We start from the raw sequence: 6221 nt of genomic DNA on the forward strand, positions 1-6221 counted from the left end.
CAGGTGATTAAAATTCTGCCTCTCTAAGCCTTCCTGGTCTCCACACCTGCTCCATCTTCACTCTGGTCCTGTAACAATGCTTGCACCACCTCAAACCCCATTTGGTTCTTTCTTCTGTGTTATCTACATTTACTTTTAGGATGCACATGATGTCCCATATTTGCCAACTCATCCATCCACCACTTTACACTGATACAGGCTTTCCTCTACATCATAAATATTATTAAGTTTAATTCATCTTTGGTAGCCACTATTCAGTTGTTGATATAAGTCCATTGATTGTTGCGACCTAGCATTTGAAACACAAGTAAAGAAAATCTGAGTGGCAAAAGAGGGCTAGAAACATACCTTTAATTTGACTCAACATTATGTTAAATGTAATCTGTGAATATGTGTTTCTGTGAAAAGAAAGCAAGTGCTTTGTGAGCAAGTGCATAGAAATTTAAATTCTTTCTACATTATTTATAAAGCCTAGAAAACATACCCTTATTTGAAACCATAATTGTAATTACAACAATTACATTAATACTGCACTAGACATTTTATCAGGAACCTTGACATATACCCAGAACAGATAAGACCACATGTCTGTGGTCAAGTGTAGACCCTCCCTTACCAGTTGCTGCTTGCGTGCAGAGAGAAATCCTGTTGAGTGTCCTGACTCACTTATGTATTCTGCACCCTAAGGGAAGTGATGAAGTCACCAACTCAAGTGTAAGAATGCAAGAGATACACTTTCAAAGTAAACAGATGTGCAGTAAAACGGTGCTGTTTCAGAGTCGTGCGATTCTATTCTTAACCAAACATACAACTCTTCTCGCTATCCGGAGCACCAACTGCATGTGTAGCATGCATGGTCCCTCTTACATTGTGCTGCCTGGTAAAAAAGCTGCACAATAAATAGTTTATGTGAGACGGTGTGCTTGCAGTGACACAGTGTGAACGCCACATGAGTGTTTGTTTATGGAAGCATGTGTGTTTCTTTTTGCGTGCGTGACAAGTGACAGGGTGGGTGTATGCACGCTAGTATTATGTGTTCACAACAACCTAAAGCCACGGCTGAGTAACCAACTCCAACTGCTGCGGCAGGCTTTAGTTGCAGCCAAGTCAAAGTTCAGCTGATCCTCTCTATTGTATCTGAGAAGTATTACACAGACATTCAAAATGCTTACCTCTTGCTTTAATGGTTTCAGGTTACTTGGAAAGAAACGCGTGGCAAAATGGACATGTAAGAACCTTATCGTATTTGATATATCATAAACATATATCATTATCCTTGGTAAACACGTGCTTGATATTAGATTACCTAAAAGAGCGAGAGAGAAAAAAAACATTAATCTTCATGAGAATAGCTCGAGCTTGTGAACGTCAGAAACACCAGGCCCGGGCTTGTGTGCTGAGTTTATTTGAACAGTGGCTGTTATTTTGATAGAGAGCAGGTTCCAAAGTGACTGCAGATTTGAGCTGAAACAACATCATGCTGGTGAATGAGATTTATTATGTTATTATCCCTTGACATGAACTGGCATGTCACTTCTTAAACATTCTCTTATGTTTTCAAGAAAAAGGTCAGGTTCTTTTGCAATGAAGCCTAACTGGATACTCACCATGCATATAAATAACAGGAAGTGACATCTGTCTTCACTGGGCAAAACCAGGGCTTAATCTTGTAAATCAACATCTGTGAATGAAAATATTGCGTTTCCTACGTAACATTGGTTGGGAAATGCACAGGTTTTTCTGCCACTTCTGGGGATAATGCATTTCGAGAAGACTGATTGGTTATGTTCTGCATATCAAACTGTGAGCAAACACATTCATCAACTTCAAATCTAATTGCTTAATTGACGTTGTTCGATCAGATGCCTCGTAATGTAAACAAACTACTGTAATAAAATTCTGCATATTACTTCGAGCAACAAGGCCACAATTATAACTATGTTTTTGTAACTGCTGTGGATGTGTATGCACACAGGAGATAACGACAACGATAGCGAGTCCAGTCATGTCTTTCTAGCACCTTATATTTTTGTGCATGAGCATTTGTGCATGTAAGTGTTTCTAGTGTTTCTCTTTCTCTTCATTTTAGGGCATGCTTGTATTCATGTCAGTGTGCGGGCCTTTTTGTAGCAAAGTTTTGCAATCCACAACAAATCTAGTCTCTATTGTCTGTTCCTGTTCCCACCCATAGCTGTATCCTCAGCCACTGTCATGCTGGGTTGTTTTGAGAAGGCAACCGAAAGTAGATGCATTACCATGAATCGAGCCACGGGTCTTCCTAGTAAAAATAATCATTTCAAATAAAGACATAGAGATAGATCAAGAAACAATATTAAAAGAAAGTTGTGAAAGAGGAGGTCAGACACAAGGAGACAGACAGCTCATTGCTGGATGAGGAATAAATGTTTCTTTTCCTTTTTTTTGCTTTTTCCCTCAAGGGTTGAGGGAAAAGAACAAATGTGAGGGACCAGTCTCTACAAGAAAACTCACTGAACATTATAACAGTAACGCATGCCAAAACAGCAAGTTGAGTAAAATGGATCAGTAGTGTGGCCAAAAGTATCATATATTAGCACAAGTGATACACTACAACAGTGGTCATTGAAGCTCTGTACTATCATAGTTGCAACAGGATTTTTATCCACTTTGTGCAACATCCATTCATTTTCTTCCACTTTGATGGTTGCTGGAGCCGGTCCCAGCTATCATGGGGTGAGAGGCAGGTACACCCTGAACATGTTGCCAGTTTAGCAAAGCTAGTGCACACAGAGAGAGACAACCTTTCACACCTATGAGCAACAGGAATGTCTTTTGACCCGTGTGGGAAAACATGGAGACCGAGGCCCCAGCCAGCTGGTGGACTCAAATCCTGGATGTCGTCGCTGTGAGGCTGCAGTGCTTACCATCACACCACTTTTCTGCACAGTGGTATGATGGTAATTCTATTTCAATCAAATAGAATTAGAGACATAAAAGTGCAGTTTGGTTGTCTGTAGTTCAGTGCTGGCAGATGGTGAAGCTGTAAAACCGGCTTTATTCAGCCAACGATCAGTAATATATAAAGATAAATAACTCAAGAACTTCAGTGCATTTATTTCCACATTAAGTCACTACATCAAGGTTACATAACCAAATGCATCGTGCCAAAACGAGGAAAAAAATACAGAGCTAAAATGTAACCATGAAGAAACTCCTAATATGAATTCTTACGTTACTAACAGCAGTGTTTGTGATTTTATTTCACATTATACAGCTGGAAAAAAGCAGTGTTTCCTGGGAATAAAAAGACCTTCGGGCAACATTAGCATCCTACCAAGTATGTGGAAATTCAGAATGTTCTCAGAGCAGGCAGACAACTGCATGGGAGTCAATGCATGATTTACAGTCATAATCTAAATGGGATAAAAACTACTTGAAAAGTATTTTCTTCCCTTAAAAATAAGGTTTCAAAAGTTTGTTTTCCCTCACTGATTACACTTCTACCACACATATGCAAAGTTCCATGCAATTAAGGCTTCCAGCCCTCATGCTGTGCTGCCCACAGTACCATTTAGTCAAGAACAAGTTTGTAGTCATTTAGCCAGTATGTCTTCTTTTCATGGCTTACTCCTAATAATTTGCTATGAGTAACCAGACCAAACTCTGAAGGGACTACATAAAATGCATGTTTCAATAAAGTTTGGAAATTCTTGAATGTCATTTTAGAAGAACATCATAGATACTCTGCAGATCAGAGAAGGCCACACAAGTGGCAAATTTAATCACATCAACTGAAGCAGACCAGCCCTTCAGGGTTAAATTATTTCTAAGTTATGTGCTATGAAAGGAGTTCACTGACTTAAAGTGATATCACAGCGTTGATCAAAGTGTGCTGCGAATCACCAGGTCCTGCAGGTTTTAGATCTCACCCTGAGTCAGCACACCTGAATCAAATGATTAGTTCATTACCAGGCCTCTGGAGAACTTCAAGACATGTTGAGTAGGTAATTTAGCCATTTAAATCAGCTGCGTTGGATCAAGGACACATCTAAAACCTGCAGGACACCGGCCCTCGAGGCCTGGAGTTCCCCCACCCCTGCTCTAGTTTATTCTATCCTACCCTTGTCTATGGGTGAGGAGAAGATAATGACCAGAGCTGATGACAACTTATTAGTCAACTATAATCATCACAAGCTCCCCCACAAATGCTGATTTCTCTGAAACGACAGACAGATGATGAAAAAACTCAGATTTCTGTGTTTTAATGGAAGGGATGATTCTGTATCTCCACCTCTTCAGCGGTTAGTAATGTGACAGCCAGGAAAATGGAGGTAATCCAACTGACACCATGTCAGATGATTGGATTCATCTTTAGCCACAATAAAAGCAGTGAAATATAACTAATTGAAAAGTTGATACAGTAAAGATGTCAGCCATTATATCAAACCTCCCCCACACTGCATTAGTCGCTGTGAATTGTCTGGCACAAGCAAGGGTGGCTGAAAACGTGTTTGGAGGCTAGTTAGGATGGAAACATGAGCTCTCAGATTCAACTAGTTTAATCTAGCATTCTCCCGACTGAATTTATTGCCAATTTTCTTTCTGTTTGAGTTCCTTTTCGGTCCTTGTCTGTCTCTGTTGAGTCTCTGTGTCCAGCGGGAACATGGAGTGCCATGTTTGATAGTAAGAGACTACTACATGCGTCCTCTGATGGAAGTAGAGAGATCTTGTTTTCCTCACTACCCAGTGGAGTTCTCCATTGCACCACTCACCAAAGCAAATGTAGACTGCCGTAGGGAGAACTGTAACACAGAGATGATTCAGTCATGCGATACCTTCAAATAAAGAGAAATGCAAGTATAACGGAGAACATACCCACCCGATTACTCTGCTCAAACATCAGCCAAAGCTCGTATGTACTTTTACTTTTTCTCCAACTGAAATAGTTGTCCTTATAAATAAATGTATCTTGTGAGTCAGCTTGTATCTTTACTTGATGATTTGCTCGATACCGGCTGCTATACACTGATATGGTAACATGGAAAGTACTATGCTAAAATCTATTCTCCACATGATAGATCGCAACACTTTCTTTGCCAATTCTTGCAGCAAAGATTTCGGTTCAAACTTTTTGCAGGACATTTCTTCCCAAGCCTCATGTTGCGATTACTAATTCATCATTCCTACACCTCGAGGAATTGCGTTCCAAAATTAAATGGGATGTGACAGGAACAGAGAACATTCAAGGTAAAGCCACATTATATCATAGGCCTCTCCTGTATACAGTCCTTTCAGCTTCTTTACAAATGCTTGATCTGCGCTAACGCTGCAGTTTGATCTGTGTTATTAATTCATGCGCTCTTCCACCAGGGAAGGATCGAAAAGGAAACAGGGATCATTTTTAGCGTGCCTTTTCTCATCAATAATTGAAAACAGAGGCCAACAAGTACATGCTTTTAACACCATTTGGAACATGTTCCGCTCGACCTAAGCTGACACTTGCTGGATCCGAGTTCCACTTTCTTGAAGCCTGAGAGGGAATGAGATGGTGTAGAGAAACATTATGGGCCTGCTGACGAAATCACTTTCGCTCAGCCTCACAGGCACACACTTACACACAAATACACATAGTACAATCTCATCCTTGTCAGCTTGGGAGATGGGGAGTGACACAAGGAGCAATTTTCTAAAATATTGATCAGCGAGGGTCAAGCATCGCCTCACAAGAGGGGCTATTTATGGAAAAGGGCTAGCCCCTCTGGTCCACTGGTATTCCCGAGGAAGATCCTTTAGCTTCAGTGACGCATCGTGATCCAGCTGAAATATTGCACTTAGAGCTCGACAAAGTATAAGACAGCAAAATTTGGGTCGGGCTAGGCTAAAATGCTGACTTCAAATTAGGACAGTGGTTGGGAAATGACTCATGATTATTTCACAAGTCTGTAAGAACAAAAGTACAAACAAAAGATTGAGAAACGCCCGTCAAGCCACTGCCTATTCGTTTGAGCAATAGCAAACAAACATGAATGCTTGAGGTATTAAAAAGTGCCTTTAATGCACTGTTGTCACGGCTCCCAAAGAAAAGAAATAGCACCTAAGCTCTACATTTGGCAGTTTTGTTTTTCCCGTAGACTATAGAAATAAACTTTGAATGTACCAGTTGGCAGATTTTCTTGTTTTGGATAAAGACAAGAATGGGATCAATTTTCCCAGCAAGGCATCAAATGACCTCTTGTTCCTTA

This window comes from Perissodus microlepis, chromosome 16 (genome assembly GCF_051167445.1).
Source record: "Perissodus microlepis isolate ML-2025 ecotype Zambia chromosome 16, ASM5116744v1, whole genome shotgun sequence".
In the NCBI taxonomy this organism is placed as follows: Eukaryota; Metazoa; Chordata; class Actinopteri; order Cichliformes; family Cichlidae; genus Perissodus; species Perissodus microlepis.